Genomic DNA, 13,610 nt, shown 5'->3' on the forward strand with positions numbered 1-13,610 from the left:
GAAAGTGCATAGGAAACAACTGGGGGAATTTTGTTAAAGAGCAGATTCTGATTCCATAGGTGTGTGTGTGGTGTTGTGGGAAGAGAGACGCTAAAATTGTGCAAAGAGTAGGAGGAGAAAATGGACTTAAACTGCTGTAAAATCTCTGAATTGTTTGGGAAGTGCTCAAGTACTCATTTAGGTGAGAGTGTAATAAGTCAATGATGCATATTTTATTTTCTAGAGCAGGAGTTGGTAAGTTTTTTCTGTAAAGAGCCATAGAGCAAATATTTTAAGCTTTGCAGGTCAGATACAGTGTCAGTCTCATGTTCGTCTTCTTTCTTTTTTACAACCCTTTACAAATGTAAATCTTGTTAACCCCTGCCGTAAAGTAGGGTAACCTCTGCTCCAGAGTAACAACGAAAGGAATAATACAAGTAACACACAAAAAAGTAAAACTCAAAAATCTAATAGTGAGAGTGCCTTGTAGAGTGTCTGGCATGGTAAATATCAGCCTGATGCATCTGTTGTCCATGGACTAGGTGCCTACTCTGTTCCAGGTCCCTGGGCCCTGTGGATTCAGGGGCAATGAACACATGGTCACTAACTTCATGATTATACCTTCTCACTATCATAGAGGAGCCAAATATAAGGACAATGTGCATCCCCGCATGTCACCTCCGTGATCAGGTTGTAATGCCGGTGGGAACCTAGCACCAGGGGGGCACGGAGAAGGGACCCCAATGGGGCTTTTTAATCCTGGAGACAGATCCCCAAAGTCCTTACTAATTTTCAAGCTTCTTGAGAACCTACATATTTTCTAAACTTCCAAGTTGTTAGCCACAACCTCACCTCTCCAAACAGGGAGAGTTGATCCTTTACTAAGTGGAATATTTGTGTGGCTGAGAGGCATAGACATGAGACCTCTGAACTTTGTGAGGGATCTGTTCCCGAAGCTCTATAAATCCCCAAACTTACAAATAATACTATGTAACAGAAACCCAGACCACCCCTCATTCTCTATAAAAATACAATTCTCTCACCACCAAAAACAGAGTGTACATACCTACACCTGGTAAACAGCAATATAAGCACAGTGAAAAGTGGATGCTGAGAAGTCATCTAGATTTACTCACTAGCTAAATGACCTGTCCCCTGGCACCAGCCTCACAGCATATATAATTCAAGTCTGTTCCTCAGAAAAGTTACAAATTAAGACAGATCATGGGTTATCAGAACTCACATGTAAATATAGGAAACCACAAATTGTAAGTAAGAAAATGGGGGATAATATTTGTATTTCCTCAATCTAAGACACTATCAATTATAAGACACCTAATCATATTAATAATAGCTTTTAAGGGAAAGAAACAGAAGGGAACGCTCCATCAAACTGAAAGGTTGAAAGGTGAGTCCTAACTTCAGAAACATCCAAATATGGATGGAAATGGGCCCTGGACTTAAAGGAACTAGTGCATTTTCAGCACAAATGTTATGGGATTGATGCAATATTAACTCCAATGATAAAGCCTTCACTTGTTTTCTTTCTTCCTGGTTTGATTCCATACCCACTTCTCTAGGATCAGATCCATGAACTATCCCCATTTAACCAGTCCAACTTAAACGCAACCAGAGTGTAACCTACTCAGATTTGCACCATTGACGCTCCACGGCCCTCTCCCTGCTCCACTTCCAGGGCACTAAGTCAGCCTTGTACAGAAGTTACTTTTGTGCATGTCTCACTTGCCTGCTGCACTCTGAGTTCCCTGAAGTCAGGGGCAATATCTAGTTTTTCTTTGTTTCCTCCTCACTGACTATTACCAGGTCTAGAAAACAGTCATTCTTTCCCATGCATCCACACATTTATTCAACTAGCATTTGTTAAGTCCCTAATATGAGCTAGGTGAAAGACACAGTCCTCGTGTTGTGCAGGAAGATGACTATATTAATAACGATAATAATTAATAATAGATATGACTCAATGAAAATTTACTGAGTGTAAGGCACTGTGTCAATCACTTTCCCTTCATTATTTCATTTAATCCTCACAACAACCCTGTAATATAGGTGCTATCATATTGTTGTCTCAGAAAACTGAGGCCCAGATAGGCTCAGCAACTTGCCCAAGATCACACAGTCTGTAAGTGGAAGAGCTGGATTCAAACCCAGATCTCTTACTCATCACTATGAGATGATATCTAGGACCAAGTTAGAACATGAATTCCAAGGAGCCCATAGAAGGAGCCGTAACTCAATCTGAAGAGCAAGGAAAGGCTTTCTGCCAGAGGTAACAGTCAAGTTGATCCTAGAAGAGGAAGAGCAGAGAAGGATATGCCACGTAGAGGGACATCATGTGTGAAGTCATGAAGCATGAGCTAAGCCCGAGAATGATGGGAGATGGGGCTGAAAAGGTAGGCAAGGACAGACTATGGCGTATCTATCATGCCCTGAAAAATAGCCTAAAGAGGGTAGATTTTACAGTGGTGGAGACAAAAGAGGCATGACTTCATCCATTAAGGAGGCATGACATTAGATTTATATCTGGGAATGATTACTCTGGCTCTGATGTGGAGACTAAATTGGAGGAGATGGATGCCAGTTGCTGCATTCATTCAGGTGGGAAATGATGAGAAGCTGAACTAAAGCAGTAATTGCTGAACATGAGAGGTAGGTATTAGACAAGAGGTCTTTACAAGGTGGACTCTATGGGTCTAGGTAGCTGATTAGGAAATGGGGAGGTAGAAAGAGGAGTCAACTATGGATTCCAGGTTTGGTTAATCAGATGGGTGATGGTGCCATTCACTGAGACTGGGAACATGGAAGTGGGAAATTTGGTAGGGGGAGACCAGGAAGACAGATGATGAGTTTAGTTGGACTCACGGAGCTTGTGGGACTCCTAGTATCTGTAGGATTAATGGGTCTAGAGCTCAAGAGAAAGCTCTAAAGATAGAAATCTGAGTGTCGCCAGCACTTCTGCAGAAACTGAAGCCATTGGGGGGATGAGGTCACCCAGAGAGAGTGTGTAGAAGGAGAAGAGAGCTGCAAACAGAACTCTGAAAACCCACAATACCTAAGGACTGGCTTCAAGGAGAGAATCCAGAGAAGATGATGATATTGAGGGGCCAAGGAGGGAGAGAAAAACTTGGAGACCATGACAAATGATGCAGAAATTCAAGGAGAGAAGAAGTCTGGAAGAAGACTGTGGTCTTCGTGGTCAAATGTGCAGACACATCAAGTGAGACAAGGACTGAATAGTGTTTGCCACTTTTAGCAATAAGGAGGCTTTGGGAGAGTAGTTTCAACAGATGTTTACATGCAATAGGTTAAGAGAAGCAAAGTAAGATCAAGCTGAGGGTGTATGTCTGAGTCAAAATGAGGAGAGAATAGTCAGAGAGGAAAGCAGGTCAAGGTTACAAATGGCTCCTTAAACCAGGATAAAAATCAAGGACTCTAACCCGGACGTGAGGAAATAAAGAGCATTATTAAAGATAACTACACAGGTGAACATAAAAGGCAGTATAAATGTATGTTTTGTCTGTAACTCTTTTTTTCTCCTATCCGATTTAAAAGACAATTGCATAAAGCAATAATTATAAATCAGTGTTAATGGGCACACAATATATAATGATATAATTTATACAACAAAAATAGCACAAAGGGTGCTGGCCCCATGGCTTAGCGGTTAAGTGCGCAAGGCTTGTTACTGGCGGCCCAGGTTCAGATCCTGGGCACACACACCGACGACTGCTTCTCCAGCCATGCTGAGGCCAGATCCTACATACAGCAACTAGAAGGATGTGCAACTATGACATACAACTATCCACTGGGGCTTTGGGGAAAAGAAAAGGAGTAGGATTGGCAATAGATGTTAGCTCAGAGCCAGTCTTCCTCAGCAAAAAGAGGAAGATTAGCATGGATGTTAGCTCAGGGCTGATCTTCCTCAAAAAAAAAAAAAAATAGCACAAAGGAGGAAAGAGAGAAAGAAGCTATGTAGGGGCAAAATTTTTGTATACTACGGAAATTAAGACAGAAAATTAATAAGGAAACATTGGACTTGAACTATACTTCAGAGCAAATGGGCCTAACAGACCTATACAGAACATTCCATCCAACAGCAGCAGAGCACACATTCTTCTCAAGCACACATGGAACATTCTCCAGGATAGATTATATGTTAAGTCACAAAACAAGTCTTAGCAAATTTAATAATATTGAATCATACCAAATATCTTTTCTGACCATAATGGTATGAAACTAGAAATCAATTAAAGGAGGAAAACTGGAAAATTCACAAATATATGGAAATTGAACAACACACACCTGAACAATCAATGTGTCAAAAGGGAAATCAAAAAATATCTTGAAACAAGTGAAAATGAGAACACAGCATACCAAAACTTATGAGATGCATCAAAAGCAGTTATAAGAAGGAATTTTACAGCAAAAAATGCCTATTTAAAAAAAAATAAAGTTTCAAATAAACAGCTTAACTTTATACCTCAAAGAATGAACTAAGCTGAAAGTTAGCAGAAGGAAGGAAATAACAAAGATCAGAGCTGAAATAAATAGAATAGAGACCAGAAAAAACACTAGAAAAGATCAACGAAACTAAGAACTGTTTTTTGAAAAGATAAACAAAGTTGACAAACATTTAGCTAGACTAAGAAAAAAAGAGAGAAGGTTCAAATAAATGAAATCAGAAATGAAAGGAGACGTTACAACTGATACTACGGAAATACAAAGGATCATAAGAGACTGCTCTGAAAATTATAGCCAACAAATTGGACAAGTGGGAAGAAATGGATAAATTCCTAGAAACACACAACCTACCAAGACTGAATCATGAAGAAGTAGAAAATCTGAACAGACAACAGTGAAAGGTTGAAAGCTTTTCCTCTAAGATCAGGAACAAGATAAGGATGCCTACTTTCACCACTCCTGCTCAACATAAGTCCTAGCCAGAGCAATTGGGCAAGAAAAGAAATAAAATGCATTCAAATTGGAAAGGAAGAAGCAAAATTATCTCTTTTGCAGATGATATGATATTACATAGAAAATCCTAAAGGTTTCACCAAAAACTGTTAGAATCAATAAAGAATTCGTAAAGTTGCAGGATACAAAATCGACATACAGAAATCAGTTGCATTTCTATACACTAACAAGATAACTAGAAAAGAAATAAAGAAAACAATCCCTTTACAATAGCATCAAAACAATAAAATACTTAGGAAAAAATTTAAATAAGGAGGTGAAAGATCTGTGTACTGAAAACTACAAGACTTTAATGAAAGCGATTGAAGAAGATACAAATAAATGAAAAGATATCCTACATTCATGGATCAGAAGAATTAATATTGTTAAAATGTCCATACTACCCAAAGCCATCTATAGATTGAATGCAACCCATATCAAAATTCCAATGGCATTTTTCACAATAATGGAAAAAAGTCCTAAAATGTGTATGGAACCACAAAAACACCCTGAATAGAGAAAGCAATTTTGAGAAAGGAAAACTAAGATAGCATATCACAATTCTTGATTTCAAACTACACTACAAAGCTATAGTAATCAAAACAGTATGGTATTGGCATAAAAATAGAAACACAGAAAATGGAACAGAATCAAGAGAATAGAAATAAACCCTCACCTATATGGTCAACTAATATTTGACAAGGAAACCAAGAACACCTAATGGGGAAAGACAGTCTCTTCAAAACACAGTGTTGGGAATCCTGGATAATCACATGCAAAAGAAGGAAATTGGGCTCCTGTTTTACACCACTGACAAAAATTAACTCAAAATGGATTAAGATTTAAATTTATCACCTGAAACTATAAAACTCCTAGAAGAAAACATAGGGATTAAGCTCCTTGACATTGGCCTTAGCAAAGACTTATTTGGATATGACACCAAAAGCACAAGCAACAAAAGCAAAAATAAACAAGTGGGACTACAACTGAACTAAAAATCTTCTGCACAGCAAAAGAAATAATCAACAAAATGAAAAGGCAACCTATTGAATGGGAGAAAATATTTGCAAATCGTATATCTAAGGGGTCAATATAAAAAATATATAAGGAACTCATGCAACTCAATAGCAAAAACAAATAATCAGATTTAAAAATGGGCACAGGAACTGAATAGACATTTTTCCAATGAAGACATACAAATGGCCAACAGGTACATGAAAAGATGCTCAACGTTACTAATCATCAGGGAAATGCAAATCAAAACCACAATAAGATGTCACCTCACACCTGTTAGAATGGCTATTATCAAAAAGACAAGAAATAACAAGTGTTGGCAAGGATGTGGAGAAAAAGGAACCCTTGTGCGCTGTTGGTGGGAATGTAAATTGGCACTGCCACTATGAAAAACAGTATGAGGTTCCTCAAAAAATTAAAAATAGAGCTACAATATGATATAGCAATCCCATTTCTGAGTATTTATCCAAAAGAAATGAAATTAGAATCTCAAACAGATATCTGCACTCCCATGTTTCTTGCAGAATTATTCACAATAGCCAAGACGTGGGAACAACCTAAGTGTCCATCAATGAATGAATGGATAAAGAAGTTGTGGTATATATTTATATATGCCATGGAATATTATTCAGCCATTAAAAAGAAGGAAATACTGCCATTTGCAACAACATGGATGGACCTTGAGGACGTTATGCTAAGTGAAATCAGTCAGACAAAGAAAGACAAATACTGTATGATCTCACCTATATGTGGAATCTAAAAAAGTGGAACTCATAGAAACAGAGAAGAAGGGTGGTTGCCAGGGGCTGGGGAGTGGGAGAAATGGGGATTGTTCTTTAAAGGGTACAGACTACCAATTATAAGATGAATAAGTTCTGGGGATGTAATATGCAGCATGGTAACTAGGTTAACAATGCTGTATTGTGTACTTGAAAGTTGCTAAGGGAGTGGATCTTAAATGTTCTCTACACACACACACACACACACACATACACACATACACAAAGGTAATTACGTGAGTTGATGGAGGTGTTAACTAATCCCATTGTGGCAATCATTTCACAATATATATGTATTTCAAATCATTTACATTGTATGCCTTAATCTTACATAATGGCATATGTCAATTATATCTCAGTACAGTTTGAAAATAAAATAAAATTTGTGCAAAAATAAATAAATAAAATAAGAGAAAGAAGATGATCTCAAATCAACACCCTAACCTTTCACCTTAAGAAACTAGATATTGACAAGCAAATTAATGTGAAAGCAAGCAGAAGGAAGGAAATAAAGATCCGAGTAGAAATAAAGGAAATAGGGAACAGAAAAAATTTTGAGAAAATGAACAAACCAAAAGTTGGTTCTTTAAAAGATACAAATCTTTGGTTAGATTGACCAAGAAAAAAAAAAAGGAGAAGACAAATTACTAAAATTAGGAGTGAAATAGGGGACATTGCTACAAAGCTTACAGAAATTTTAAAAAAGGATTATAAGGGAATACTATGAACAATTAAACTATGCCAACAAATTAAATAATCTAGAAGATATGGGCATATTTCTTGAAAGACATAAACTACTAGAACTGACTCAAAAAGAAATAGAAAATATGAATATGTCTATAGAAGGTAAAAAGGTTTAATTAATAATTTATAAACTTCCCCAAAGTAAAGCCCAGGACCAGATGATTTCACTCGTGAATTCTACCAAATGTTTAAACAATCAACACCAGTCGTTCAGACTCTTCAAAAACAACAGAAGAAGCAGTAGTACTTCCCAGTTCATTCAATGAGGCAGTATCACTCTTATATCAAAACTAGACCAAGATATCAGAAGAAAAGACAATAACTGACTGACAGCTCAAAAACATAGACACAAAAATCCTCAGCTAAGTGCCAGAAAACTGAATCTAGCAACATACAAAGTTATACACCATAACAAGTGTGATTTATCCAAGGAATGAAAGGTTGGTTCAACACACATAAATCGATCAATGTGAATACCACGTTAATAGGGTAAAAAGCAAAACCCACATGATCGTGTCAAAGAATACAGAAAATTATTTCATAAAATCCAACACTCTTTTATGATAAAAGCATCCAACAATCTAGGAATAAAAATGAACTTCTTCAATCTAATAAAGAGCATCTATGAAAAACCTACAGATAACATCATACTTATTGGTGAAAGACTGAAAGCTTTACCCTTAAGACCAGAAACAAGACAAAAATGTCCATTCTCATTACTGTTATTCAACATTTTACTGGAGGTTTTAGTCAGGGCAATTAGGGAAGAAAAAGAAATGAAAGACATACAAATTGAAAATGAAGATGTAAAAGTATATCTGTTTTCAGATGACAGGATCTTGTATATAAAAATTCTAAGGAATTCACACATACAAAAAGCTATTAGAGTTAATAAACAAGTTCAGCAAGGTTGCAGAATACAAGATCAACATACAAATATCAATTGTATTTCTATAAATAGCAAATAACAAGTTAAAAATGAAATTAAGGAAACAATTTCATTTGCTCTAATAGCATCAAAAATAATTAAAATACTTAGGAATAAATTTAACAAAAGAAGTGTAAGATTGGACACTGAAAACTACAAAACATTGTGGAAAGAAATTAAAAATGATCTAAAAGAATGGAAAAACATCTCATGTTCATGGATCAGGAGACTTAATATAGTTAAGATGGCAGTACTCTCCAAAAACATATACAGATTCAAAACAATCCCTATGAAAACCCCAGCGAATATTTGGGAAAGAAATTGACAAGTTTTTCCTAAAACTCAGAGAACTCAGTTTTTCCAATTTAAAACTTATTACAAAGCTAGATTAATCAAGACTGTGTGTTAGAAATACTGCATTGTATACTTGAAATTTGCTAAGAAGGTAGATCTTAAGTGTTCTCAGCGCACACACACAAACACACACACACACAGAGGAAAATGGCAACTATGTGAGGTGATGGATATGTTAATTAGCTTGATTGTGGTGATCATTTCACAAGGTATACATATATTAAAACATCAAAACAAACATCATTAAATATATACAATTTTTTTTGTCAATGATACCTCAATAAAGCTAAAAGAATAAAAGACTATGTGTGGTACTGGCACGAGCATAGGTCTATAGATAAGTGGAATAGAATTGTGAATCCAGAAATAAACACATACATCTATAGGCAGAGTTGCAAAAATAGTACAAAAAGATCAATGTAATAGAATTAAAAGTCTAGAAATAAGCTCTCACATTTGTGATCAACTGATTTTCAACAAAGGTGCCAAGGAAATTGAATGGGGAAAAAAATAGTCTTTTCAACAAGTGGTGATGGGATAACTAGATATCCACATGCAAAAGAATTGAGTTAGGCCCTTACCTCATACCATGTACAAAAATTTACTCAAAATGAATTAAAGACCTAAATATAAGAGCTAAAACTATAAAACTCCTACAAAAAAAAAAAAGAGTAAATTTCCTGACCTTGGATTAGGGAATGGTTTCTTAAAGATAACACCTAAATCACAAACAATTAAAGAAAAAAATAGATAAATTAGGCTTCATCAAAATTACAATACTTTTGTGCTTCAAAGGACACTATCAAAAAAGTGAAAATACAATCCAAAGAATGGGAGAGAATATTTGTAAATTATATCTATGATAAGGGTGTAGTGTCCAAAATATATTAAAAACTCTTATAACGTAACAATAAAAAGACAAATAATCCAATTTTTAAATGGCAAAGGATTTGAGTAGTCATTCTTCCAAAGAAGAGAAACAAATGGCCTATAAGCAAATGAAAAAATAAAAATTCAACATCATTAGCCATCAGAGAAATACAAATCAAAACCACAATGAGATACCACATCACAACCACTAGAATGATAGTCATCAAAAAGATTGAACGAGTATTGACAAGGATGTGGAGAAATTGGAACTCACATACATTGCTGATGGAAATGTAAAATGGTGGAGCCACTTGGAAAATAGTTGGCAGCTTCTCAAAAAGTTAAACATGGAGTTACCATATGACCCAAAAATTCCACTCCTAGGTAGATATCCAAGAGAAATGAAAACACATTTTCACATAAAAACTTGTACACTAAAGTTCAAAGCAGTATTATTCATAATAACCAAAAGTGAAAACAATCCAAATGTCCATCAACTGATGAATGAACAAAATGTGGTACATCCATACAATGAAATATTATTCAGCCATAAAAGGAATGGACTTGCTACAACATGGATGAACCTTGAAAACATCATGCTAAGTAGAAAAAAAGCCAGAGACAAAAGGCCACATATTGTATGGTTCCATTTATACAAAATGTAGAGAATAGACAAATCAAAGAGACAGAAAATAGATTGGTGGTTTCTAGAGACTTGAGGGAGAGGAAGATGGAGAGTGACTGCTAATGGCTACTAGGTTTGGGGGTTGATGAAAATATTCTTGAATTAGATAGTGGTGATGGTTGCAAAATCTTGCAAATATACTAAGACCTCTTAATTGTGTATGATGAATGGGTAGATTTTATGACATGTGAATTATATCTCAACTAAAATTGATAGAAAAGTTTCAAACCAAAGGATGTAGCATGAAACAAAGAAAATGTGGATAAATAAAAAAAAAAAAAAAAAAGGAAAAAACACTAGGAACCAAAAGCATAACATAAAAATACACTAAACCAAGAAAAATGTATCATTTGTATCAATTAAAGTAAATAGACTAAAGTTATCTATTAAATAAAAGAAATTAAATGCTTCTCAGATTCTCAAATGTGCATTCGCTTTAACTATTTCAACAGATCTAAGGGCGTATACTTCTTGATATATTATGGATATTGAAAAGGCAATTGATAATACAGCATACATTCCATTTGATAAAATTTAACTTCCATTAAAAAAAGACCTTTTGGGGAGGTGACATCAGCATCATGGCAGAGTGAGCTTTCCCTGTAGATTCTCCCCACTAAGATACAACAAAAAGGACATTCACATACCAACAGAGGACATTCACACAACACAAGGTCTGAGAGACCCACACAGCCATACATCTGAAGGTGGAGGTGCTGGAACCCCTGGAGGAAGTGGAAGGAGGTAAGGAGAACTCCTCTCCTTCCCCAACAACAGTGACCCTGGGACCAGGTCTGCATGGCTCTCAGAGAGAGAGGGGGGAGAGATGGCCCTCCGTGGGAAAACCGTCACTCTCCAAGCTCTCACACAGCCTGTGGGAAATTCCCATACAGAGGGGACTGAACTGTGGAGGGGGTGCCTTCATCAAGCTAACACCCCAGGAGAGCAGATAGCGAGGGAAGAGCGAGAAGCCACCGGGGATCAGGCAGGCCAAAGAAAGAGCCCCTCCCCACTGCCTAGCGCCCCAGCACAACCAGTTGGCCAGGGCGCCCGTGGATTACAGTGGGCTCAGAATACACAGCTCTTGACCCCCACCTAATGGCGGCAGGTGGAAGCTGCCACCAGATATTCTCAGAATGAGGCCATGCCCTCAAGCAGTATGCAAAAATATATTAAATCTCCAGACCAGAAGGAAAATGACGAGCACCCACAAATCAATCCTGAAGGCACAAAAATTTATAACCTAAATGACAGAGAATTCAAAATAGCTATCATAAAAAAGTTCAACGAATTACAAGAAAACACAAATAGACAATTCAATGAAATAGAAACTTCTTCACAAAAGAGACTGAAACGATAAAGAAAACCAATCAGAAATGTTGGCAATTAAAAGCACAATGGAGGAGATAAAGAAAAATTTGGAATCTTTAAAGAACAGAGCTGACAATATGGAGGAAAGAATTAGCATTATTGAGGATAGGAATGCAGAAATGCTCCAGATGGAGGAGGAGAGAGAACTAAGACTAAAAAGAAATGAAGAAATTCTCTGAGAAATATCCAACTCAATTAGGAAATGCAACATAAGTATTATAAGTATTCCAGAGGGAGAAGATAGGGAAAAAGGAACAGAGAGCTTGTTCAAAGAAATAATAGCTGAGAACCTCCCAAATCTGGGGAAGGAGCTGGAAATACACGTGAATGAAGTCAAAAGATCTCCTAAATATATCAACATAAAAGACCCTTCCAAGGCATATGGTACTAAAGCTGGCAAAAGTCAATGATAAAGAAAAAGATTAAAGGCAGCTAGACAAAAATAACATACAAAGGAATCCCAATCAGGCTCCCAGCCAATTTGTCAGCAGAAACTCTATAGGCTAGGAGAGAGTGGAATGATATATTCAAAATTCTGAAAGAAAAAACTTTCAGCCAAGAATACTGTATCCTGATATGATGGATATCCTTCAGATATGATGGAGAAATAATAACTATCCCAGATAAACAAAAGCTAAGGGAGTTCATCGCCACAAGACACCCACTACAAGAAATGCTCAAGAAGGCCCTCAAGCCTGAAAAAAAAAGAGAAAGGGGATACAAATCTTTCAGCAAGGAGAAAAATAGCTAGACAAAATCAGAAAAATTACAGCTCTGTATCAGAATAGGTTAGCAAACAATTATAACATCAAAGATTAAGAAAAGGAAAACACCAAGAAAAAAATATAACCTCATTGCTTTAAACACAAACTCACAACACAAGATGGAATAAATTGTGACAATAATAACTTAGAAGGGGAAGAGAAAGGGATGGAATCGACTTAGTCTAAGGAAATAAGAGGTCATCAGAAAATGGATTATCTCATCTACGAGATTTTTTATACAAACCTCATGGTAACCACTAAACGAACACACAGAACAGAGACACATATGATAAATAAAGAGAAAGCTAAGAAAACTGTCACACAGAACTACCAAACTGATTTGGTATCCGAAACACATGGGACGAGAAATAAGCAAATGCAAAAGAACCGGAAAATGAGCGATAAAATAGCAACATTAAGCCCTCATGTATCAATAATCACTCTAAATGTAAATGGACTGAATTCTCCAATCAAAAGAGACAGAGGGGCGGGTTGGATTAAAAAACAAGATCCAACAATATTCTGCCTCCAGGAAACATGTCTCAGCTCTAAAGACAAACACAGGCTCAGAGTGAAAGGATGGAAGACAATACTCCAAGCTAATGGCAGACAAAAGAAAGCAAATGTTGCCATACTCATATCAGACAAAGGAGACTTCAAGATAAAACAGGTGATGAGAGACAAAGAGGGGCAATATATAATGATAAAAGGCACACTCCACCATGAAGACATATCACTTATAAATATACATGCACCCAACATATGAGCACCAAAGTACAAAAAGCAACTATTAACAAACCTAAAAGGAGATATTAACAACAACACAATAATAGCAGGGGATCTTAACACCCCACTTATATCAATGGATAGGTCATCCAGACAGAATGTCAATAAGGAAATAGTGGACTTAAATGAAAAAGTAGAGAAGATGGACTTAATAGATATATAGAGAACACACCATCCAAACACAGCAGATTACACATTCTTCTCAAGCGCACATGGAACATTCTCAAGGATAGACCACATGTTGGGAAACAAGGCAAGCCTCTATAAATTTAAGAAGATTGAAATCATATCAAGCATCTTTTCTGACCATAATGCTATGAAACTGGAAATCAACTACAAGAAAAAAACTGAGAAAGTGACAAAGA

The sequence above is a fragment of the Ceratotherium simum genome, chromosome 22, assembly GCF_057802395.1.
Source record: "Ceratotherium simum simum isolate JZ-2026a chromosome 22, ASM5780239v1, whole genome shotgun sequence".
In the NCBI taxonomy this organism is placed as follows: Eukaryota; Metazoa; Chordata; class Mammalia; order Perissodactyla; family Rhinocerotidae; genus Ceratotherium; species Ceratotherium simum.